This window comes from Nipponia nippon, unplaced genomic scaffold (assembly GCF_047370975.1).
Source record: "Nipponia nippon isolate SJK-2023a ecotype South Korea unplaced genomic scaffold, ASM4737097v1 scaffold_1, whole genome shotgun sequence".
Taxonomy (NCBI): Eukaryota; Metazoa; Chordata; class Aves; order Pelecaniformes; family Threskiornithidae; genus Nipponia; species Nipponia nippon.
In genome coordinates, this window is record NW_028262290.1 from 34257109 (window position 1) to 34284194 (window position 27086).

At 36.7% G+C, this 27086-nt stretch overlaps 1 protein-coding gene across 4 annotated transcripts in view; it reads right to left on the reverse strand.

Annotated features, from left to right (window-relative positions):
* The window catches only part of HNF4G (hepatocyte nuclear factor 4 gamma), a 60932-nt gene that overhangs the window by 26633 nt on the left and 7213 nt on the right, over positions 1-27086 (reverse strand). Inside the window, exon 1 of one of the 4 annotated variants that reach the window (XM_087751222.1) lies at positions 16460-16480. The exons of 1 other annotated variant lie outside the window; for it this stretch is intronic. The gene's annotated coding sequence lies outside the window, so the exon portion shown is untranslated. Of the gene's footprint in view, positions 1-2851; positions 2928-5505; positions 5527-16459; positions 16481-27086 lie in introns of those variants that run through there. 2 more of the 4 variants (XM_087751228.1, XM_087751215.1) reach the window with 2 other exon arrangements.

Here is a 27086-nt window from a genome sequence, read left to right on the forward strand (position 1 = left end):
CAAAGCTATCCGATTTATCTGATTTTATTCATCACTTACACATGCACGCATACATCGGTGAGTGCCTTGGGTAGCATCTCACAAAGTACAAGACACATTCCAGTTTGCAAACCTTTAGTTGCACTCTCTCTTTAACAGAAAGGTGTGTTTTGAGGATGATTCTCATATTGCATCCACCCACACTCTGCACAGATGAAAATTATTAAGGTAATCTCCATTTTCCAAATGTGCTGTGCTACCTTCTGTCAATGGTTCAGTGAAACCAGTGATATATCAGTGTGTGGTGGTCCTGCAGCTGCACTCTCCAGCCCTTGATTACCTACCAGAATCAGGAAGATTTTTGCTATTGCTGCTATTTCACTTCTTTATTATCTTCATGTTACAGTGAATTTCTTCAACTAAGGAGAGCTGGATTACACCTATAATAATTGTACGTCAGTTGCTGATACTTAAAAACTTTCTTCTGAGATTTCTCAGCCTTCAACTTAGCATAGGGGTTTTGGACAGCCTTTCACCAAATAATACCACTGCTGAAGAGTAGTAAATAGTCCAGGAAAAGCCATCTCGTAGCCAAGAGGTCACATAGGGACCACTGCATATAGGCCATCACGAAATGTTAACTAGTAGCTGTGCAACTGCACTGATGGAGAGCAGTGTGTCTGGGTGATGGAAGAGTCAAGGCCATGATGGTGCCTGTTGAAGCAGCACATTTGTAAGGGAAGATTTAGAGGGATAGACAATGGTGAAGTGGAAGCTTGATGACAGTCAGAACACACTATGCCAGGTACAGGGGTTAGGAGGTAAAGGCTGAGGACACAGAGTAGTTATATTCCTTTATTGAGCTGTTCCAGGAGGTTGTCCACAGTAGACTGCAACACATGTAGATATCAAATGTTATGAAGATTTAAAATCTTGGTTTATATATACATAGGTATGTGTATAAGTATGTGTATGTGTACGTATGTACAGGTAGGAATTTATTTTCAGTGTTTTTGTGACAGCTGGATTTGCCTCCTGAATTATCATTGAGTATACCTACAAAAATCGATTGGACAGGGGAAAGTTCTCCCTCCCATATACTGGATCCTAGTAATTCTTAATGTTGTATTTTGTCCATGTGCAGATTCTATCCATGAGCTAGTAGCAAATCTGTATTTTGCCACTTCGATACATTCCTGTGCTTGCTTTGTATCCAGATTAACAGTAAATTTGCTAACCCTATCTGGGGTTAGCAGGCACTATTAGAAAATTGTGCATTTTCATGGGGAGGAAGGACAAAAAATAAGATATTTTGCTTTTTACATAGCAACAGACAAGGTTTACTGTTACGTATGGGAATTACTACTAGGTAGACTTTAGTATTTAGTATTTCTATTTTAACTTAATATTCTTCAGTTCATTTTATTCTTGAAAACTCACAATAGCCATGAAGTGTTGCCAGTTTAGAGGGCTTAAAGGATTTTTGTAGCATAGAGTTTTGTGGTGAGATTTGCTGAGTTACAGTTAAATGACTGGAGTCACTTGTTAATTATTTGCTTAAATCAGGTAACTTATTATTTTCTGATACACACAGGAAGATTAATCAGACTTGTCCTGGAGAGCAGAATGAAATGAGAAGAAAAGAGGAAAGAGTTCAGGTGTAAGATAAAACCAAACCATCATGGTATTGATAAGCAAGACTAAACACTCTTGTTCAGTCATGGCCAGGTGATTAGTAATTTCTTAATAAGGCTTCTTGGCAGGTTTTTATGCAAACTTGCTCATAAACAATGTTTTATATAGCCAGTTAGATAAATTTTACTTACCATTTATCCACATTTATCTTGAGAAATACCATATAATAAGATTTTTTTTTTTTCACAGATAAACACTCTTGCCTTTGTCATACACAATAAAAGAGTTCAAAAAAAGGTTAACCAGTATCAAGGCAAGGTGTGTTTGGGGATTTTTTCAGCTTGCCTAGAATCTTTCTTTTCTGTTCTATCCCCTGCTAAATGAGTTATATATTCTACATAATGTTTCAGAACAAACTCAGTACACTTCTGCCCATGTTAGTGACTATATAACTCTTGGTCCTACGTAAAAGGCTAATTAAATAACTGAATAGTCAGACAAGTCCCATTGTTTTCAGTTACTCTGTCTAAAATTAAAATTTTTAACTAGAGTCTAAACTGACTCATCACATTCCTGCAGAAAAAACGTTGTGTCAACACACTTGGCTTAACTCTTCCAAGACACTGGCATGGTTATGCTTAGCTTGACAACTTCTCTCATTTCTATTGCTATGAAAATCAGTTAATGAGAAGTTCCAAGCATGTTAAAGACGATGAGTTTAAACTGAAAGTATGGCAAACGGACAGAAAATTCAAAATACTAGCTAAATAAAGGAACAACATGAAAGCATAAAGGCATATATTCTGTTTCAATGATATTTTAGATCAGCTCTTTAAAGTCTCAAAACAACTCGATTTTATGCATCAAATAAATATGAAGATTTTTAGAATAACTCATCTCCTGGGGAGGCATGCATGTAAAATACCCTGATTTTTCAAAGGGATACTTTTCCCTCTGAGAACAATAACATGATGGGATTGAGTGCTGCTGAAAATCTAGCTTGGAAAACATATCAAAACCAACAATCCAAAGCTTCTAAAAATCCTAAATTGGGCCAAGGAAACCATTACACTAGGTCATAAAACAAGAAATTTCACATTAAAATTCTTACATTATTTTCCTTAAGAAAACAAAGTCATTCTTGGTTTCAGCAAACATGAAATGACAACAGTAACTCTTTGAAAATACAAACAGCAGGGCTATCCTAAGAATCAGGGAGGCCCTGGACACTTGATACCTTTTGGGCAGAGGCATCTGCATTGCAAGTGCAGTAAATTCAGATCCCAGTGCACATAAAACAGAATCCTCTGGAGAAGAAGCTTAAGTCTATTCTTTGCTGTACACATACAGATCCGCTCTGCAATTGGCCAGTGGTTATCTCTTAATTTTAACACATGCTGGGTGTGTTCCCACGTAGGAATAAAACATTAACTACTGCAACTTCCGAGAAATATAGCTATATCTGCTCCCAACAGATTTTTTAACAGTGATTTTAATAAACTCAAAATCAGTAAAAGTTCCTTTTGAAAGCTGATGATAAATATTAGAAAAATAAGGTGGACTGCATCTCTCTGATTAATAAAGCCAGAACACTGATCAAGCTGAGGAGGAAAAAAATCACTGGCATGGAAACTGTGAGAGAAGCAGTCCTGCAAAGGTGTACTTAGTCTCTATCTTACAAGCAGGTAAGAGGAAACTTTGAGAAATGGCAGTAGGTGCAGTTAGGAGTAAAAACACAATGCAAATCATCAAGGTCCAATCTGAAAAGTTACGTGTAGCTGCAATAATGTAGGTTACATGATCAGTTCTACCTTAAATATTATAGATAACAGCTGTGTCTGGGTGAGTTTTCTGGACATCAGCAATATTCATGTGGCCGTATTCCTTGTTTTTAATGTATTCATGTAGGTAGGCTCCATCATTTTATCTCAGAACCTTGCAGTCAGTAACATTATCTCCGTATCTGTGAGAGAGGGCCAAACTATATTCTTCTTTTTATGAACAGAGAACTGAGGCAAAGGACAACTAAAGATAGTGCTTATGACACTTGAGTCCACGTGTCTACAATATTGTCATCTGCATGCAAACTAGATGCCTAACTCCCTTTGTATACAATGATCAGAAACAGGCACTTCTAAACAGATTCAACAAACTTGTCTTTGATACTAAGTTGAACTGAATCACCTCTCAAAACATCAATTTCTTCCCACTGGTTGTCTAACCAAAGTGCTCACACAAATACAACAGACACCTAGAGTTAGGTGGAGTGAATCTACGCAAATGACTCCCCAAAATCAGAGAAGCAAGCTGATGGTGGAGACCCTGGATGGATGGTGCACTATCCACCTGAGCACTTTCTCAAAATAGAAAGAATATCATATAACACACCCGTTACAGGTTATGAATGCCAGAAAAAACATCCTTTATCACATTTTAAAACAAATTCAAAATATTGTTATACTCCTAGTTCACATAATGGATGTTTTCTCCAGCTGAAGACATGTTTCAGAGGGCCTGATCTTCAGGAAGAGAAGTCTTCAGGCTTCAGCCAACTTAGCACGTGTGCAATCATAAAATGATGGACACTGTACCAAGTAAGGATTAACAGAATCAGACCCAGGTATCTCTGCGTTCGATAAAAATGGAGATACATGTAATAGAATCCAAAAATAAGCTAGGTGAAGAACATTCCTTATAACAGAAAGCGACAAAGCAAATGTTAAGTTACTGTATCTAAATGTGGGACAGCTGTCCTGCACAGTCTCGCCTGCAGTCCCGGTTTGTGAATGTGTACCAAAAATCCCTGGAGGATAGGCCTTCCTTTGGAAGGTACACCAAGCATGCACATAGGCTCAGAGACTAGCTGATACCCCCTGTGGCCTGGGGAACCAGAAATACAAGGCACACAGAGGACATAAGTCACTTCCCCACCCTGCTGGGACACTATTCAGGTGCATCTCCTGGGGCCAGGGCTGTGATGCACTTATCCCACAGTGTAGGTGCAGCCGCAGGAACAGCCTTCCCCTCGAAGTTAGGCTGCCTTATCAAAGCTATGATCTATGTTGAACAAAAGGAGAATCACAACTAATCTTCTAAATTTATCTCAGAGAACACACAAAAGTTGTTGCACTCCAAGGTTTTGGTGATTTTTCAAAACAATGCAGTAAAGTTATACATCATTTCATCTGATTAAGGAGAAAAAGCAGCTGTAAACTGTACTCTCGACTGATTAAATGCCATAACAACACCTAAAACTGATTCATCTTCCAGATAACATTGCTTTAATTAGACACGTGAGAAAATATCTAAGGTGACAGTTCACTTTTGAGCAATAAGTTCTGTAAATAAATCAGCACCTAAAATCCGTTAGTATTTGAATACCCCTAGATGATTTGTGAGAATGGCAAAAGTAACTTCCTGTGAAAAGTTAGTCTTTCAACTTCCAAAAAGAAGCAAAATCACAGTACAAAAGAATGTCCTAATCAGAAAGAACTGCAGAACAAATTTGTTTAGGAATCAGGAAGGATGAGTCAGTAGCAGCGGTGTGCAAGGAAACAAAGATGACTTCACTTAGACAGGTGATGAAAAGGTCACTGCTGGGTGTATCCTAACCATTTATGTTAAGATTTTATTACAGATACAAGAAATTAGTCATTTGAAAATTTTCAGAATCTGCAGGTGAGTGGAAAAATAGGGGTAACAGGATTTTCTTTTTTAGGTGATGTAGTCTAGAGTTGGAGGCACTGTTGTAGCCTCCCCTGGCTAAATTACTACAGCATTCTCTATTTTTCAGATGTAAACATAAATTAAGTTACCGTGATGGACTTGGTTTGAAAAGATTGAGTTATGACTTATCTGCCTCAAACAGTTTTAATTAAAATACTGCCATACCTGTTCACTTAGCCAGAATAAGAAGTCAGCCAGTCGCTTCCACCAGTACTTCTGGACACATTTTGTAGATCCAGCAGACCTCATCTACACCTCTTGCTATATGTCATTCATCCAACAGTGAACAGCATTTCTGCTTCCATCCGCACAAGCAGGGGGTTAAAAGCCGCCATTACAGCTGGAATTAAGGAGCACTAATGGCTTGCCAGCCATGTTCAGGGCACAAGAATATACATCTTACAGAAGGAGACTAAAAGGAGTTGGTTTGCCCATCTCAGGGAAGTGAAAAGTGAGAGGGAGTTTATTCTACAAATAAATCATACATGGTAAACATCATAGGGGGAAAAAATTATTTAGACAATAAAACAATGCTGCCATAAGAACAAAGGCATAAATTTGAGGCGGGCAAGTGGAAAGCTTCTGAACATGGCAGGGTTAAGGCACTGTAACAAACCTCCATTTAGGTAGTAGAGGCAAGGAATCTAACTGGTTTTAAGACACAAAGAGAAATTTCTGAAAGGTATTATATTGGTGACACCAGCCAAGTTGATGACTCAGGAGATCTCTTCTAGTCTCTTATGTTGCTGAACATTTGCATCATGCATATTTTTTTAAAGCGGTCAGTGAACAGTATCAAGTGTGTTATTCTAATTATGAATTAAACAAATATAAATGACAAAAAGTTAACCTTAGTGTGATAAGCAATTAACAGAATTATGCTGTTACTGCAGCTGATACATAATTAACAACTGCTGCAAATGATGTTATCCATCTAATTTGCCCAGATTGGAGTAGCATTATTCTTAGGCATGTTTACCAAGTTCTGTGGTAATGTGCACTTGAGTGAAGTGCTCTTTACTAATGTGTTCAAATTCACAAAGCTGTTATTAGAATTGCAAATAAGATATACACCAGCATCATTTCCTCTGCCCATCATTTTCTCTTCTTTGGAACTATCCTTGACAGAAAATCAAATTGTAACAAGTCCAAAGGATGTTTGCACAAATTGAGCAAAAGTGGCATTATATAATTAAACAGGGAAAATGTGCAAAAAATCATCCTGATGAACCAAGTGGGACTGAATTCAAAACACATGAGTTGCTGCTGAGTAGGAAGGAACAAGAATCATGGAGTTCACTGGGGCACAGAGGGAAATGTTCATGGTAGAATTCACTTAAGAAAGCGGAAAGGGGAAAAATATTTTTTGAAATGTTGTATATTTAAGGCCCAGAACTGAAGAATATCTGATCACTCAAAGCCTAATGAAATCAGTAGAAAAAATCATCACATTTTAAGGACTGGGTCTTCAAGATCAGTACATGTTGGAGTTGCAAAGTCCTTAGTTAGCTGATTAAAGCATACCAATTGAAAAAAAGAATAAGAAACTAGTGGTTCACAGGTCTTCTGTTCATCTTTCCCAGAAGGATATTGGAAAATCTGGACAACTGAAGAAAGTAATAAGATATGATGAGGGAACAGTTGCTTTGTAAGGAGCACACACAGCCTTGGGTGAACAACATAATGATATCATTTGGCAAAAATCTTTGGGGTGTGCATACCTTCCACCAACCTACCAGCAATTTCTCAAATTTCATAGGTATTTATGTGGCTTTCAGGAGCACATGAAACTGTTGGAGCTTTCCAACAGTCGCGTCGCCAAAAGGTCATCATTTTCTGAGAGTGGTGTGTTGAAATAGCACAGCTAATGATATAGTCTCTAGAAAGCAAGGAGGTTATTGAAGCATGCAGCAAAAAGAAAACAACAGAGTACAGAAGCTTCCGTTCTCCATACACAGATGAGGGAAGGCTGATTTCCTAGGCTGTGTTTCCATCCTCACCTCTAGGTAATACCTGCAGCCAATAATAGTAAAATAAATGCTAAGCTACCTGCAATGCAAACCAACTATGCTCCTAAAGAAAATTCTTATTTGGATTATAAAGGTTGAGAATACAGTGCTTTCCTTCAAGGTACAAAGGCATTTCTGAAGATTAAAGAAACTTCAGGAAAATGCTTAAGTCATCAGACAATGTTGATGCCAGATTTTCTTCCACTTATAAAATAAAAAAGCATAGAATTTATACAATGTCTTGAAATACTATCTGTAAGGATTACATATAGGGAATAAGAGACAAAATGGTTTTTAAGACTGCGGAACTGTTGACATAGAAGCATATGAATAAAAGATTCCCTGCTCTTTGGATGACTCTAATGTTTAGGTACTGGGTAAACTACATAGTAAAACAGGATTTGTAGTAGAAAAGCCTGAAAGAAAAATAAGTTTAATTTGACTATGTGGAGAGGGTTTCAAGAAGGATGAAGGCATGAAGGAAACAAAGGGACATTTTGTAGTAACCTTGAGAACTACTTTACAACTCTTGCAGTCAGCCTCACTGACTTTTCTTGGGTGAACTGCACTTTTAAAAGCTAAGCTTTAGCTGGGCAGTCACTATCTCTTTTTATGTTTTATATATTTGTAGATTTACGGCAATGCTACCTATTAATTCTATACATTCTTATATATGTGTAGTCTGTACATTTATGAACAATTCTTAAATACAAACAAAATATACACTGGCCACTCATAAAGTTCTGAAAAACAACTTTTTTTTTCTACATCCCAAATGTAACTCCCTGCTATTAAGATCCAAATATGAGCATGTCATTTTTAGGTTTTCCTATTAAAAAAAAAATATCCACTGGCTTCAGCTAAGACAGCATTCTTTGCTTTGCATTTTACTTTAGTAGAAACCTTATGGGTTCTTTCCCTTGGAAGAAACTGACAACACAGAAAATCACTTCTAGACACCAGGGATGAAACTAGCTCCCCTTATTTAGATACAACAGGACTTTAGTCAAGAACAGAGATTCTTACAGTCTAAATTGTAGGTCTGCTGAGGCACTACATTCTTTATTGATCTTGTAAACTGCAGTGCATGCAAAATAGAAAGCAGTAAAATTATTAGCCCATCAGTAGTTTCTGTCCTCAGAAGTGATACTGCTACACCAGTATACCAGATTGATTCTGGCAATATCAGCAATGAGAGCGTTTTATTTAATAAAGATATATAAAATTAATTCTGCATATTTTCACACATAGACCCTGGATCAGAAACATACTGTTTGGCTAATTGTGGAGGAAAAAAGCACTACTTGTAATGACACAGCCTCTCCCACTGGGGCCACTATAAAGGCACATGAAAATCATCAGCTGTACTAAAGTGAGGATGAAGCCTAGAAATGGATCTGTTCTTTAAGTCCCTCTGTGCCTCTCTCCCTACCCTCGCTTATCTATGCAAGGTAAATTAGTCTCTCCATCATCCATGATGAGGAAAAGTTGGAATCTCTATGGGAAGCACATACGTTTTTATATATCTCTTTCAAGTTCTACTTTTTCAGAACTCCCTTACACACCTAATTCTATAGCCGTTAGTAAGGCAATAAAAAGACATAAAATGAGCAAAGAGCAATAAAGCAATCATATCCCAGCATGTTTATTTAGTCGTGGTCCTTAATGACAGAGACCTTCGTACCTAGTGATACCTGGAGCTGCTACTAATTCTCCTGTCTCAAATCCCTGGTTATCATTACTCTCAGACTTATGCCTAATGTTTTAAAGCCCTCTTCACACAAAAAAAAAAACCCTCACAGAAAGAAAGATTAGTTTTATGGAGAAAAAAAAAAAAAGCTTTGCAAATTCAGCCCAAATCCATTCTCTTTTAGAGCAATACTGAAAGAGTTGAGTTAGGGAGGCAGAAAGGCGGAAGAAGTGAACATCAGGTCTGCCTCATCAGATGGGTACAGGCTGTACTTCTGCTGCCCATACTCTGACCTGGCTGGATGTGAGTTAGATGCAATGCAAAATTTGCATAGCTGCACTAAGGTTGTGTTAAAATGTGTTAATGTGTGCCTTAGCCTTTGAGTGCACTGTCTAAATTAGATACATAAAACAGCTGAAACACCAAACACAGCTTGGTGGCTGTTGTTTAATATCAGACTGTAGACATACCCTTAGTGGTAAGAAAGGTATTTAAAATCTAACTTTGTACTTGTGAATCTGATGGCAAATCAGACTTTTGTCTCCTCACAATACTTGACTAGCAGTAAAATTTAAGCTGTACTAACTATAGCATATTGTGATTATTTTTACAATCACTTCTATGTCGATCCGCAATCCGTTCCTTTAAAATACCACATCTCTTCAATTTAAAGAGCTATAGTTATCTATTAACTATTTAAGTAGAGTTTCCTCTATCTTTACTTCATCATTTATATTATTCTCTAAGAAGCTTTAAGGAACATAATTCCCATAAGGGCACATTCTGATAATCTTCACTGACTTCTGAATAACACAGAAAAGTGCAATTTGATCCAGTTATTCCTAATGGGGACCAAGAACATGGGCTTGTCCTTCAGAAGAACACATTTTGATTTAAAAGTGGCCAATAACAATCTACCAAAAAAATCTAGGGACCAACAACAGCTCAGTGATTGGTCACAGTCACAATTACAGTCACAGCCAAAATACAGTAACTTACTTCCAGTTTGGGTATTTCTAGTTTCACCTTTTGAACATCCCTGGTTGGTTGGTTGGTTGGTTTTTTTCCTATTTGTGAAAATTATTAATTTTATTTTTTTCTAGTATTGCCTCTTTATGTCACATAAAATGTGTGCAGAGTCACTTTACTTTCAACTCACCCACGTGCCGTGTATGTTCCAGTCTCTCCTTCCCAACATTTCTCTCTTTCTTTTTAACCTGTCCCACTGGCTCCTTTTCAGTCAATCATCTCCTCTCTTTGATTTTGTCATTTTGTTTAATTAGTCCCCTATGTGTAAAAATCACTTTAACAAAATAAAAAACATATATCATTAAGCCAACATAGCTTCAGACTGCTATTGAAATAAGAGAAATTCTTTCCTGGAACCATTTTTCAGGATCAAAAAATCATAATATTTCTCCAACTGGAAGAGGACATTGATGGATTTCTTATTACATTGTACTAAAATATCAGCAGATTTTACTTTTTCTTCTTTAAAACCTTCATAACAGATGTTTCTAAAAAGCCTGTGAGTGCCGTTATGCATTTCCTGTGGCAATTTGAACAGCATTGGGCATTGAATCCCTTCTTTTTTAGTCTGAAAAAAAAAACCCTGCAATTTTCTTTTGAATAATTTGGGAGGTTTTAAACTGCATTTTCCCTACTATATGATACATCTGTTGCATTACTTGTTCTTCTCTTGCTCTCTCCATCTTCTCTAGACTTTTCCAGAGATATTCCCTCTTTCGGTTAGCCTTTGTCAGAGAGATTGTTTTTACTACAGATTTTAGCAGTGGTTTGTTCCTCTTCTGTGAGCTCTGGGAACCTGTCCTCTTTCAAATTGGGATGATCTACACAAATGTGGAAGCCCAGCCATAAACTAGCAACTGCTCAGAACAAATAAATTACTTGACCCAGATAACATGTGATATGCTGCATTAATATTGTAAGCAAAACATACAACAGGTTGTGTTTGCACAAGCAAGTGCATGCGATATATAGAACATGTGTATAGCTTGGCAACATTCTTCAAATAGCACGCTCTAAATAGAAAAGTTGGTCAAAAACTACTCTGAGGAAAAAAATCCCCCTTTTCATGTGAATTTTCAAGTGTCCAAACAGCATGCTATTGTGCAAAAAATGGCTTGCTGAAATAAAAACACAATAAAAAAGAGCTATGTGTTGAATTATTTCATTGAGCCAGGATCCAAAGTAAAGCACTGTGTATAAATCACATCATTTTGCTTAAAAGCAGGGGAGAACAAAACATGGACAAATAGAGGAAAAAAAAGATTAAGAAAATCACGGCAGAAAACTAAAACAAAACAGTGCCCCTTTCAGGATGATTGAATTTTGTTTAATCCATATTTTACTCTCCACTACATAATTTTACACTCTTGACAAAGTGTCAGGCAATTGGAAGAGGGCTGGAAAAACATATGCAGCTTTTTGTCAACTTTATGCCTCCCTAAATTTAGAAGACTTTTCTGAATAAAGAAACTAAAAATAAATCAGGAGACAGTGTCAATAATGGGCCTGAATTATCCAGCAATAAAAAAATGAAAACATTTTTAGTATATTTAAATAGAACTTTCATAACATAAATAGTGGCAACGAGACTTGACTGGCAATGAAAAAAATGTGATTTGTAGCTGACTTACACAGATGACCTTTTAAAAAAAATTACACTGCCTATATATACTGTGGCTTGTTTACTTACATGTTTAAACTATTGTAAGAACTCTTAGTTAAAATGTGGCTAACGTACTTTACTTAATCTTAATAGCAAAAGCTGGCACTGAAGTCTTGGATAAGCAAATATATTCACATTAATAGGTACAATTTTAGTTTCCAAAATGAAAATCAATGCCAATTTACCTGGATACTGTAAATAAATTAACAAAATACACAGAAAAATTAATGTCTACAGATTTATATTACAATGTTATTTTCATCATATATATATATACACTCCGCTTTTATGTATATAGAGAGATAAAGAGAAAGTTATGCAGTTTGGCTTAGGGACAATTTTATGATAAAGTCATGTTTAAATGCAATACAATTATCTTTAAGGAAATGTGCTGATAAGTTAAAAAGTTGAAAAATATGCATTTATATAAATATAACAGATTTAAGTCTGGATTTTCTAAGAAGAAAACTTCCAGAATTCTGTAACATTCATCATACTAATTCTTTGGTCATTAGAGTAATATCATCAGAGATACCTGAAAAGAATGATAACTACTAGGCTAAGTCAAAAATTTGGTTAACATATACAATTTTTCTGAAAAAGCATCCACAAAATAATGGCTCTGAAAAATGGAAAAAAGAGGGAGCAAGCTGGTTCTCAAAATTAACAAAATGATAGTTAATCCAAATATGAAAAATTCTTAATCAAAGTTAAAAAAAGTCTTTTAAAACTTTAGCAAGTTAAAAACTTTTCTACCTTGCTCTAACAATAGTTAGATGCAACACTGAACTCAGGTTCATATTTACATCCATTTCTGCCAATTCTTTACCTCTTCTCTATGAAATAACATATTAGGTCCAGAGTTGCAGCACAGTGCAGTCCACCTGACCAGCTAGCCAACAAGATTAATTTTTTTCCCTTTGGGAACCTGTGACCAGTGAGGACCAGAATGATCAACCAGCTTTTTTACAACCTTTGGATGAGATTAATCATGTCTCACCTTACAAGTCACGCAAGCCGCTGAAATTTTTCATTCTGTTACCCTTTCAAGTCAGTCCTCTTGTTCCTTATCCTTTTCAATCTTATTAGGCTTTTCTTTTCCTATGTTAATGAACACAGACTTTTACCACTTACTCTGACAAGTTCATCAGTGAAACCATTGCTCATCGGAGGTATGCAAAAGCAAGTGATATTAATTGTACCAGAAGTGTTAGTAGATTGTTGCTTTATCAAGCCACTCCTCTTGATTTTCCAACATATCTGGATTAAGCTAAACAAATATGATCACACAATAAACTTCCAATATTTAACTGAATGTAGTCATAAAGTATACCACTCAGTAACCAAATCCATACACAAAATGTGCAAATTATTACAAAGCAACACTACATCTGAAACAATAGCAACATGCACTATCTCGTAGATAGCACTAGGGGACAAAGGACACAATCCCTTTCAGTCTTAAAAAAAGGTATATCGCTCAGGATACTTCCTTCAAACAAGCCTGTAAGAAAAGCTATCTAAAAGTCTTAGTAATATGTAGAACTAGAAAGATATTTGAGGGTAGAAATAGTAGTAAATCTAGAAATAGAATCAGATGATGGCTTGATGGCAAGTCTGATAAAAGATAAACAAATTTTAGCCAGACCAAGAAAAGAAATTTTGGAGTTGTTTTATGCCACAAAATTATTTATTAATGTGTTTATAAGCTGCCACTGATTTTAGTTGAAACATTCCATTAATTATTGGAAGACATGGTATAGAAAACATTGTGCAAAGCAGTAGCTAGTCTCCAGGAAATTAAATAAAATGATGAGATGAGATGAGATGAGATGAGATGAGATGAGATGAGATGAGATGAGATGAGATGAGATGAGATGAGATGAAAAGAAAAGAAACAGCAAAAAACAGTGAGATATACCAGCCTACCAATGTTCTTTTCATAGAAAACGTTCTATCCCCACCAGTCCTAAACAGTGAAGAAGGTGGTGAGCAGAGAGATCTTAGACCTGCTTACAACTCATCTTCTCAACAAAACGTCAGTGGACAAACTGAAATGAGAAGCACACACAAGCCACAGACCAGCATAAGATCAAGTATCCCATAAAAAGGAGCTGCAGACTTTTCAAAAGTATTCAGGCACCTTAAGATGCAAATATGCACTGTAAGAGAACTCATGGCTCTTGATAATGGCTGGCCTCAGCCTGTTGAGAATGAACATGCTGAAAAGTATGATTCTCAACTGAAAGAGTACGAGAGGGAAGGACAGGATCACTGGCATTCAGAAGAGGCTGAATAAGAGCAGGTATCTTGTACAGAGACTTTTCCAAACCAAAGACGATTCCCTCTTACACACACACACACACACGCACGTAGCCGTAGTATTCACTGTACCACCATTCTCAACAGGAAAGAGAACCAACAACTGCAACTATTTCTGATGGTTTTGATCGCCCTGTTACTTTTTGCTGGCAGACAAGATGATGAGTTTACAGACAATGCATAGGATAGGTAGGCTGTATGTCATTAGATGTCTACTTGCATCTTTGGATGCATGAACACCTTTGAAAATCTAACCCCAGTCCTAAGTATTCCCTAGAGAAGTGTAATGATAAGAGTTTGTATTTGCTAGACCTTTTTTTGTATTGAGCTCATCAGTTGTCAATTAACTGTAAATGATTATGGCAATCATAAATGCTAGCAGGCAATTCTTAGAGCTCAGTGCCAGGTGAACATGAAAACTGCTTTACAAAACAAAGTCTTGGAAAGTATAAGCATCAACTGACTAACTTGAAAATGCCTTTTTCATAGTAGACATATACTGAGAAAAGAGCCCGTTTGGTTTTTTTGGTTTTTTTTTTTTTTTATTCTGCATGGATAGGAGTTTCACGGGCAATGTATGCAACTAACAAGTCTAAAATAAATACAAGATAAATTTTAATTTAAACACCTCTAAATTAATTGAAATATTTGAATAATTTTAAATATTTGCAATTATTAACTAAACCCATTTTTCCCCCAAATTGGTTTCCATGTATCTGAACTGCATGTGACTGTACTATCAGCCACATTCTGCTATACTAAGACAACACAGCCAGTAGCAATTGAGAAAACACATTATGCATAGCACTTAGTTTGCCATGAAATTCTAGATGAGTTAATGATAGATAATGGCCTACAATTCATGTGAGACTTATTTTAGCAAATCTCACTGATACAGCAATTCAAGCGCACTGCATCAAGGCTGCACTAAGTATAATCAAATGGGTTTGCAGAAAAATCAGCAGAAATTACAAAACACTTAATAGAAAAGAAAGTGACATGCTTAGAAGTCCCATGAACTCAGTGTTGTTTGACTGTTTTAACACATCTGTTTTATTCGGATTTCCAGTGCAGAGTTTGTGGAGAAAAGAACTAAAGTGTCAGTGCTCATTAGTACCCTGCTCCTTACCCAAAGCTATTGAAGTAGTTACAAAAACCTGTCCAGTATCACTGTGATGGCTGCCATCTTGACTGACACTAAAATGACGTGTAAAAGGTATCTTTGCAAGCTCTCTTTCATCTTTTTAAGTGGGTTACCAGGTCCACATCCAATACTCAAGATGTGGATGCACACTAGATGCACCCTGCGGCAGTAGGTCTACAACAACAACAAACTTTGCAACCTCATGAATCAACCCCTTTTAAGAAGCCCTGATGAATATATTGAACGACAGAAGTCCCAGGAATATCTCTTTTTCTGGACAGGTCTATGTGTGACTTTGTTAGCAATTTCCTTTCATTATTAAAGCTAACCTTAAACCTAATCCTAGCCCTACCCTTTGTTTTCTAGCTATCAAACAATCATTAATCCAGGAAAAATCCTTCCATCTTAACCCATGATAGCTTTGTGTCTTTAAGTGCCTTTTTGAAGAAATTTGCCAAAGGCTTTTTGGAAAATTAACTATACTGTGACAATGTCTAAAATCACAACCACAAAGCACTTCAAAGCTCCTAAGCCTGACGTACTCCAGCTTTGCTACATATTGTATTGGGATGAAGTCTGGAAGGGCACCTTGCTTCCCTCTCACTGACCTTGTCAGCAGGAGAGAAGCTATGGCATTTGCTTGCTCTCTCAGGACAGGACAATCAAGGACCAGGACACAGGGAGCACACAGCACCAGATCCATTGAGGCACACCTATGTCAACAACATATCCCTTTCCCTATGCCTAGTGACTCCTTGAAAGAACTGCAAGCCCATGCAGTGTTCACTCCTACCACAAAAATTATTTTTATTAGAGATTTAAATACTTTTTTCTGCATCAAGCTCATACTGTACCTCCTCAGATTTCATCTGCAGCCCTTTTTAGAAAAAAAAAAAAAATTGAATGGTATTTGCCATTTTCTATGACATTCTGGTCCTTTGATACAGGGATATAGGGTGACATAACAGACACAGACTAGTGAGACAGATCAGTAAATATGAATCATTCTATAGCAAGATAGTTGAAATAACAATACTTTCAAATACCTTCCTACTTGTGAACAGTGTGTAAGTAACACCTGTTTTACTAGTACTATGTGCAAGAACCGCATGTGGAAAAGTTGAACAGGTGAGACAGAAAACATTTAAGGCAGAGCAAGAAGAACCCTGGTTCTCCATCTCCTGCCGCCCTGCAGACGGTTCCCACACCGCCACAGGAAACCATCACTTCACTGCTGGTCACCCCAAATGCGGCCCACCTACCTCGGGCTCTAGATGGCAGCTCGCTCTCTGCAGCCACTGCCAAACAGATCAGTGATAACGGACCCACCTGAAAACAAAAAGTCCACTCTTTGATCAAAAAGCCATAGAAGTCTACAAATAATAGATGCTGGAGCAGTCAGTAGAAATATAGCTAAATATTAACAAATGTCTGCATTAATTTCTGGTAGAAAGTCCATTTTTTCTATTTCATTTTTGTGGTTTGGGGATGTTTGGGAAATACTAAACCAAACTGAAGTAATAATACACATGCAAAAGCCCAAACAGATACCAGAGAACTTGAAACACCTTTTGCTATGAAAAATATAAATAAAAATTCAGGAAACACATTATCAGGCAGAAAAGACATTGGAGTAAGATTTGTCTTAAGACATCTGGCAAAACGAGACTATTTCCACAATAAAATATAGCCTGAAGCATAAACGTTACCATTATTTAGTTTTCTCAACTATCTTTATTCACCTAATAGCAATACAAATCTGTGTAACTGTGTAGATACAGAGATCTCTTGTGTAATCATATTGCCTAAGTATATGCTTTTAATTAATAAAGAGCAGACAGAATTATTATCTAAAGCCGAATTACTGGTTTTACTTGATATTACCTGTCCATTCTGTTCAACAAAAATAAATAGGAACAACAGAAATGTCTTTGCCCTTCTGCTACTTTTTCAGTGGAAATCTAAAGATTCAGGGCTTTTTAGACTCACTTTTTATAAATTGCATGGAGTTTGACATAATTTAGTTCATTCACGTACATAAAGATAGGCCCTCTACAGAAACGTCAGCTTTGGTAACACTGGCCACTTCTCAATACTTTATCTAGATAAAGAGAATAAAACAGTTCAAACTATCTTATTAACAACAACTCCCCTAAGAAAAATGCGCATCAAAATTAACACCAACACACCATTTCTTCCAAGACCAGACATTATTTTCACCAAAAGAAAAATTATCTGTAAGAATATGTGTAACAGTGCCCTCTGGTGAGTATGTGCCCAAGCAATACGCATTCATTGTAAGGGTGAAGAGAGAGATTTTGTGGCAGGGCTGATAAATAATTTGGACAAATCTGCAAACTGAATTACGCTATCACTTTTCAAAACCGGCAATGAAGAAGTTAGGTGTTTTGAGATTATAATTACTTCATGCAATTGGTTTACGCTCATTTTTTTAAATGTAAACTTGCATGAAGAAAGAGACAGTAGCCTTGACTAGGTGAAGATTTATGAGTGCTATAGACAGCATAGCTACTTTTATGGCTGAGAATGTAATAGATCCTAAGCAAACACTGATAAGTCCTCTATTCTTCTGAGAAGTATCCACCCATCAAGTGTCTTGACATTGGAAAGCCCCACAGTTTTGATAAGAATAGACAAGCTAACTGTAGAAAACAACTTCATTTCTTAAGTCAGTTGAAAACATTCATCAAATGTTTTGTGGGCAAGGGTTCTGTCTTCTTCCACTACCGGACAATGACCACTGCATTTTCAATCCTCCTGAAATGTGTATATGGATATACATATATATATATATATGTAAAATTTATATAAACACACATAAAATACATGTCTATGTACATGTATACATGTATGTGTGCATATGTACATATAAAAATTAAGTTAAAATATTGAAAAGACTTGTTATCGAACCAATGAGTAAAAGTCTACTTTCAAAAGGTTTAATTGCCAAACATAACAAAAGGTACTTGATAAAAAAATAGTTGATATGAAATTGGAGTGGTTGAGGCATCAAAATACCATTCTGGTCTTGTTTATTCCCCACTATCTGGGGTGAAACCAAGAGTAGCTTTACCAGAAGTGTCACGCTCCTTCATCAGTACCTCCCAGTGATCACCTACAGTCTGTCTCTCAAGGTACTCGAGAGAGGTACTTTTAGCCTCCACAATGCAACTTAAACTACAGCAGTGTTCTTGTAAAGGCAGGAAGACTTGGGGAAGTTACCAGAGCTGCTTTTATCTATGATGTTTGTACTGCATAAGAATGAGAAAGTGAACTTAATGAAGCTACTACCCTAGTCAACTTACCTATCTCTTATGACAATGATTCTTCTCACTCATATTAAATATGTCTCATCACCCTCTTGCTCTAACTGTGGTGACTAATTAACGTCACAGTTTTTAAGGAAGGAACTTGGCAGTCCCACTCAGTTGTTTAACAAATAACCAGCTGTCCCCAAAGGACTCAAAGGAGTCACTTCCAGCCAAGTTCCTTTGGGCCAGGTATAAACATCAAACAAAAACCCACCTCAGCAGGTGGCAGCAAGAAGCGTGGGGGGACAGGATTGGTAAAATGTCATCAGCAAATAAAAAATCTGACTTCTACATTATTTTGCAATGTTCGATCAATTTATTATAGAGACTGTGATGGTTACAGCAGACATTTTAGGTCTTGATTATACTATATGGCTCGTCAAAGTTATGCATTAGCCTCCTCTAATACATTTACTTAACACCTCCAAACATCCAGCCATTGGTACTTTCAAAAGAGGATAAGCTAATTAATTTCATACACACACACACACACACAAAGTGTGGTATGTTGTAAACAACAACAAATTACAATACTTTCAAAAAGTTAAAAGTTCTCCCTCCTTTGCAAATTGTCATACTGGCAAACAGGCAGATTAAGTAAATTCTGTTTTTCAAAATCTAACCCAGTTTTGTTAGAAAACTCCACATGAGGAAAATGAAGCTGATTTGATTTATTTTGGCAAATAAAGAAGGGAAGGTGCTGTGAAAGTCAGGTCTGCAGTAGAAATATTAACTTTACTGATAATACTTTAGCAAGCACTAAAGATCCTAGAGCAAAGGCTACCTTTTTATTATGGCAGCAAACAGCATTCAGCCTCATGAGGCCAACAAGCACCACTGTAATATATGAAAAACATAGTAAAGGTTCAGATCAGTTTCAGGTCTTCTCTGAACCTCAGATGTGGGGTAAGTTAGAAGTCAGCAAATTAAATTACTGGCTTTTAAACTTTCCCATCATATATTTTTGTATAGCTCCATAGATACTTCTAAATTAAGGCAGCTGTCAACATAAGACTTTATCCAGCAGCAAAACGGAAGAGTGAAACTATAGTGTAAGTTGTCACCATTTGCTTGTGTGAGGAAGAGCTGAGCTCAGTACAGCCACATTAAATTAAGTGCTCCTCACTGGTGAAGTAATTGGTAGATGAAAGTGCCAGGATGAGAATGTAGCTATTTTGTGCCAGATTGATAATTTTCATAGAGTGAAAAGAAAAATTATCCAGGGTAGTTTTAAACAGTACTGCATGGGAATCTAGTGGAAGTAACAGAGAAATTTAAAAGCAAACAAACAAATGTAAAAAGGACACTTCTGCAGACAACCTTAGCAAATTGACAAAACCTGACAAATTTGTTACAGTCCTCCTAAGTTCAAAGTCAATGAGATTTGACTGTAATGGACATTTTTTTCAGGTACTAAAAGCAAGAACGTAAAAAAGTCGGAAATACTGTCCTGCTTGGGGGTTCAGCCCAGGCTTGTTCCACTTTCTACAAAGCTCCACATTCCCTAGGGCTCAGCACACTCCTTTGTGTGCCACCAAGGTCGCTGCTCGCCGCTTTCTCCCCGAGCATTTGTAAAAGAGTTAAAGGAAGCTTTACTGAAATTAACTCCTTATTAATCAAAGGCAAAATAATTCTCTCTCCTCCAGCCACATGAGAGAGGAGGGGACAATTATTTGGAAACCAGAGAGCCCTGGCAGCACTCCTGGCTTTTTTAGCTCAAAACAGTCCATCTCTGTCAGTGCTGCGGCATGATTGCATGAAGCCGACTTTATTCTTCTGTTCACAAAGGGGTACTTCACTGTCTAAGATCAGTCACAACTTGCCCCAGTGATTCTGAAGGAAAAAGGAAGAAAAATAAATATACTATTATTCTAGATTAAAAAAAAACACAAAAAACAACTGGCAGAACACACAGATTTCTCTGAGTGCCACTGATTTTCCTGTGTATTCCAATATCTCAAGGTGCTCTAACAGCAATGTTGCATAGTAAATAAAGTGAAAAGAAATCCACTCTAATCGAATCTATTTATGATTCCTTTAGCTGTGTTACATTGATAAAAATGGACTCTGGTTTGCTTTCTTTGGGCTGTGGGATCACACCATCATAGATCCTTCAATACAGAGTTACAAGAAAAAGCAGGACAAATATTTTTTTCTGGTTTTATCAAGTTTTTATAGTGTCTAGGTTTTCCATCTCAACTGTTCTTGTTTAAACTAAATCTAGTTCAGGAACAAAATCCCCACCTCATTTCCCTGAGAACCTAGTTATTTTATCTACCTCAACAACCAAGCTACTCTACCTTGTCATTTCAATTTTCACATATTTTCTCTTTGTGTATTAGTTCTATGATTCAATGAAATCTCATCTCTTCAGTCCACTGCCATAAACTACTGTCCGGAACAAAGCTCTCTCTCAAATTCAATCTCAAACAAAATGAAAAAGAGAAAATCACAAATGAGAAAGTGGACCACAACCAATCCTATGGGTCCCATTCTCACAAGGTCTGCAAGTTATTTTGCTTCATCAAGTAAACCTGAACTACAGAAAGGTGCTATCACTTCTCTCACTGCCGAATGAGAAAATGTTAATAAAAACAAGACCTTCTTCTAGGGACATTCCAGTGTCTATGTTAATGACTGATTTGGCTGAAATACACTTCTTGATCTTAAAAGTCATTTCCAGATGAAATACAAACAGCTGAAATTTTATTGTTTAAACAAATGCGCATGCAGACTGTCACACATCTGGTGGAACTACTGTTGCTAAACTATGATTACTATACATAGTAATTATTTACTGTAATGGTAACACCTAGAAATCCTTCGTGCTCATCTGAGTTTTCTCTCAGACATTTAACAGTCCTAGTAACCAGGAAGGCAAGAAAAGCTTTTACATTTATGTCATCTATACCTCTGCACAAAGCAGAGAGCTGCAGAGGATCTCACAGTTTAAAGAACTTTTAGATAGGGACAAATTTCTTTTTGTTTGAAAATTTAGGACATTTATTGCACTTTCTTATACTGCCTTTTAAAAGCTTTGTAATTACTGTCTTCAACTCTCTGCGTGCTTTTTTTTTTCTCCTATTCATATGCCTTCAATAGCTTGTACAGAGCCCCACCTGCTAAAGCCTCCCCAAGAAAGCTCTAATAGCTGTAACTCATAGGACTGGATTATGAAGCTTTTCCTTCAAATGAAAATCTGGAAAAAACAAAAAATAAAGCATTTATGTAGCAAACATTTATAAACGCTGGAATGTCAACCTGTGAGTTAAAAGGACTGAGCAAAGAATCTATTAAGGTTCTCTACAGTTAAAAAATACTTCGTCATATAATGGTGGCGGTAAGTAATTTTTGCAATCAAGAACAAGTAATTGTCTGTATCCATACTGTGCCATTGTTGAAGTACAAGCTAGGCAAGCCCATACAATGGCTTCAATGGAACTACATGCAAAGGGAGTTAGCACTGAATTAAAAAATTAGTTTCACACAGTGATAGTGCATTTTAATGAAAATGATGGAATTATTTTTTTCCTCTATCACAGTGATTTTAAACTGGTGTAACTCAATTAATTGAAGTTTGGTCAGCAGAGAAATCAGCAACAGAGTGTGCAGAATTGGTGCGAATATTCCCACATACCACATGATAGCAGTGACGTACTAATTATAGCATATTGATGCTGATATTCCAAGAGTCCCCGTGACTATTAAAACAGTTTCATTTTGTTGAAAAGCTGTACTTAGAATTATTTATTTAGTGGCAAATAGGAAATGTTATTAATAAAGCTATTTTTTACTTCTTCAGCTGCACTTTTAAAAGTTACGTTGCAGTGAAAAATTGCTAGCAATTCTCCATGACTTTTCAGGGTAGTACCTCTTTCTTATCAGGTTTACCCTGGTGTGATTCCGTAAGTGTGCATATGGTACAGAATGAGACATTAATGAACTTGACAAGCTGCTATATTAAAAGCAAGCCTCTAATGTGCATATGCATATGTATATATGTAATATATAGACATTTCTCTAATTCTTTCAACTTTCTCATTGCTGTGTTGTTACATAAATCTATTGCTACTACTTTATCTGAAAAACGCTCATTTGTCATGTCTCAACATTTTGTTTTCTTCCAAGCAGAGAATCCTTCTTTTGTGGACTCCTGCAAGGCTCAGTTCTGAGCCCGCTGTTCTGTTCTCTCCCAGGTCATCACCTTACTACTTCCTAAGCATCAAACCTGAGGTCATCAGTCACCTACAATCTTAACCACCACACCAGCTTCAGTGATGCTTATCTGTAGACACTTTAACACCTGTTAACATATCTCCTTCTCCTTTGTCCCTGCTGTTCAAGTAAGTTCCAGGCTTACGACACCAAAGCCCGAGATGTGCTCAAACACAGCATCTCTTTCATTATTTACCCCTTCTCTCTGCTCTTTCTCAACTGCTTCCATTTTCATAATTTCAGCATCAATCTGGTTCTCCTCCTCCTGCGTCTCATCTGCTTGCAAACTGCCTGCTGATTCCTGAAACATTCTCTGAATATAAAAATTTCCTTAGCACACAGCCGGAGTGTGCTTTTTTTCCCTCAAAACTGTGAGGGCAACAGCTTACTCAGAATCCCAGACCTAGCAATGGGAAGTTTTGCAGACTTTGTCCCTTTTCGAAGATACCTCCACCTAGAAGGCCAACCCCGTTCAGTAGTTGCTGTGACTGATGTCTTAACTGTGATCTTCCTGGCCATAGCAACTCCAGGTGCTGGAGGCCAGTCACTTCATTTCATCCCTTCCAAACATGAGGTAGGAGAGCAGAGCCTTCGGAAATACGCCCTACAAACATCTTCACCAAATTCCTCTTCTTGACTTTCCTCTGTTTTCAATTCACCTACATCTTCTTCTGCCCTAAAGCCAAGCTCTCCAGGCCTACAGATGTACAGACTGTAATCCATCCTCTAACACAGAGAATGATGCTCCTGCTCCTTGCCCAAGAGTAAGTTACAAAAAAAGAATAAATTTCCTCCAACAACAACCCCCTTCTCCTCCAAAGTATTTAATTTGAAGAAATCTACAGTGATGCAACACGAAAGTGGTATGCTGCAACAGCCTACCAACCAGCTACAGTTAATATATGGCCAGCTGTTCTTCTTGTGTCTTTAGCAAAAGTTGCAGTATTCAAAAGACAAACAAAAACAAACAAAAAAAGCCAAACAAACTCCCAAACGCACACACAAAAAATCCAGGCATATATGATTAGCCTTTGTACAGAAAAAATTACCTTTGCACAATATTCTTGTTTATTAGTACTCAAGTCTATAAATAACTTGCACACACTCATGTTCATTCAGCTAGGGCAAGGCAATTCTGACCGAACTGGACAGCTGCACTAAAAATGGGATGAAAAGATATAACGATAAAAGACAAGTTTTACCTTCATATAGGTTAAAAAATTTACACTTTTGCTTAAATAAAAATGTGCATAGTTGTTCTTCTTCTTTAGAGACACACATAGAAAGTTTGAAATGAGCTGTTTGGACATAGGTATCAACGCTGACAGAATAGGCATCAGGGCTTCATCAACAGGCATCACGAAATTGCTCAGGGAATTTAAAATGTGTGGAATTCTTTCCTTCATTACAACCAACTCCATTTCTTTCTTTACTAAATCTTAATTTTTTATTTAAGTAACAGTCTACAGTAAGGTTCTCACACATGAGACATCATTCTAAGGTGTTCTAAGTGAAGTTCCTAGAAATTGAAAAATGTGTTGGTGAAGATCTAGATTAGTCACTCACTTATTCCAATTTTATTTTAAATTTTATGTTCTTATTTTAAATACTATTTTAAGGATCTATTTCAAAAAAACAAACCGTTGAAATATTTATTGCTTTGGGCGTTATTTTGGTGGAGATTATTCTGAAAAAATAAATTTAAATAAGCAAGGAGTTTGCTTCATTTAAAATTCCTAAACACTGACTGCATGTTGGAAATAAATATAAATACAGTAAAAATTAATTATAAAAAGTAAGAATTGTTTAATAAAGCAGCTGTTAAAGTCTTTGGTTTTTCTTACAACTATGTCTAGTATAGCTGCATTTGCTTTGGTATTGCTGCATATTTCACTACATGAAAAAGTAAGTGTCACTGTACTTATAAGCATTGCAAACCTTATTTCTTCACACATTCATTACATATGACATTCAATATTTTTCTAACTCAAATAATGCCTATCTTCAGTTTTTTCTGTAGGTTATCATCAACGCCATCCCATTTATTTCATTTGGAGTAATTCCCACAGGGTTACTGCAAGGAATTTTAAAGATTCAGTATCATTAAAGATTGCCCACTATGCATAAAAGTAAGCGACCCTTTCTCACACTGTAATCTGCTCAAAGAAGTTCCAAAACACTCACTGGAAGTTTTACATAAAAGTCAACAATATTCTTCTATGTCATATGGTGTCTTTCCTCTCAGGAACTCAATACCTTTTGCCTTAAATGTCGACTGTGATTAAGTATAGGTCCTGTCTGTAAAACAATTTCTATATCTATTCACATTGACCATCCACCTCTTAATAGGCAATTGCACAGAATCTTTAGGAATGCATTTAATGTGGTACATTTAGTTCCCATGAAAGTGATGTAGCAGATGAAAGAAGGAAGAAAGGTGGCACTGGCATCATACTACCTACAGCACACTGTCTATCATCATGAAGTGACGGACTGCAGTTTGAGAACCACTGCTCTGTTCAACTATAAACCCAAGTATTTATAGACTAACAGATATATTTAGTATCATAAACATCCCCTTTGGTTGGAAAAATTAAATTACATACACTGTTTAATAATAGGTGGCTGGTTTGTTTTCTTTTTCTTTTATTCTTTCTTAAATTACAAGGCTAATGAGGCATACAAAATGATTCTAAATTAATTTAGGAAAGGATGTAAGGCTTGCTTTATGGGAAGGTTATTGATTTTCAACAGGAATCTAACTATGTCACATACTAATAACAGCATTAAATGTTTTTTATAGGGGCAAGAAGGCAAGCAAGTTGCAGACTCATATAATTCACGGATTTACTCCCAGCCATACAAAATATACATTCATCCAAATGTTGTATCTAAAGCCTGAGATATACTATAAGTAGTTCCTAGTGTTCCCAGCTGGAAGATACCCTTGTACATACACAAGCTCATCTTGCAGTTCTAACATAACTACACCGACTCTAGGGTCAGGGTCATTTCAAACAGCCAACACTGGGTCTGACCCAAAATGGGTTAGAATTTTGAAATCAGTGGCATTAGGATCAGGATGCAGAGAAAGAGGAAAAGATGAGGATGTTTGTGTTCTTTGGCACACCAAATACAAACTGTATATGGAAAGCATCTCAGCTGAAAGGGATTCCTGCAAACAGCAGCCACTAGCAAGCCATAGATTTTTCTTGATATCTGAAAAAATATATCTTGACTCGTCAAGGATTACAGGACATGTTGAATTCTTTATCTACCTAAGAGCAAGGGAGCATCTTTAATTCACCAGCATCACAAGCTGCACTTGTGGTGGGCAGATGTATCCTTTGCGGAGAAGTGCACCACACGATCCGTTTTCAAGATTTCTAAACTATTAGTGGGTTGATGCCAGGGCTCCCCAAAGTTTCTACTTCCAGTTGTACTGGTCTGAGATAGAATAGAGCTCTTAAACTGAAAAACAGAAATCTATTACTTTGACCACCTAAAATTACCTGTTTTCATAGTGACTTCCTAGAGCACGTTGTCTTTCTGGGTTTGATAATGTATTTAGTTCTAAACAGCAGCTTCTCTACAACTACTTAACTATGTTACTTTGCCCAACTAATGAAATACTTCTGTACGAGGCGAGTTTTTCCTTCATGACCTTCCCTATACAGCTGAGGTTTAACAAGCACCTTGTTGGCTTTAGCTGCTCTACAATGCTGCTTTTCATCCTCTTACGGAAAGCAAGAGACCAGCCTTACAAATTCAAGGCTGCTAGACGCAAAAGGAGATCATAAAGGGTTAAACAGCTTGCTGCAATCTCATAGATATGTTCTTCAGGCTGTTCGAAGCTGTGCTCATTTTCTACCTGCCAAGGTTTTTGCAATTCATACATGTATCTTAATTTCACAATGCTCATTTACGCTCTCTGGTACCATAGAAACTTGGGAATGATCATTGGGAGTGTTTTTCATTTTCTACACTCTTTCAGCTTCAAATACATCTTGGGAAATAAATAACTTGACCTATTGGATTAAAATAAGATAAAAACTCCACTATTAAGTTCTCTACTAACAAAATTCATGGTAAAATTTCTGTTAAAATTTGAATCCCTTTCTCAGTCAGAGCATGCAAACTGCTTAACATTTCCTTGCCCTTGAAATGTAAGCCTATTCATTTAAAGTTTCTTGGTTTTGCTCCATTATTAACAAGGTCTTTATAGACTTGCTATGGGAAAGATTACCGTAGTGGAGTTGGGGGACAGCAGAGGCAGGCACATGCCTGGACCTCAGCCATGGAAGTTCAACATCCACTAGATCAATGCAAGCATCCCTGTATT